Here is a 214-nt window from a genome sequence, read left to right as displayed (position 1 = left end):
ATAACCTTCAAAGTTTTCAATCTTACCAAATTTCGGAGTGAAAATGGGTCTGCGGTGAAAGTGTTCCTCAAAAACTTTGCGTTGATCATCATTAGCGAGAAGCTTTGCTAAATCAAGCGGGTTAGACTCCATAGATGTTCCTTGACTCCTTTGTAAAGCATTGGTTTTCTGTTTCTTGGAAGAGGAAGCCATGGATGTGAGTTGGGAGTTTTAG

This window comes from Lupinus angustifolius, chromosome LG20 (genome assembly GCF_001865875.1).
Source record: "Lupinus angustifolius cultivar Tanjil chromosome LG20, LupAngTanjil_v1.0, whole genome shotgun sequence".
Taxonomy (NCBI): Eukaryota; Viridiplantae; Streptophyta; class Magnoliopsida; order Fabales; family Fabaceae; genus Lupinus; species Lupinus angustifolius.
Note: the sequence above shows the minus strand (reverse complement) of the source record.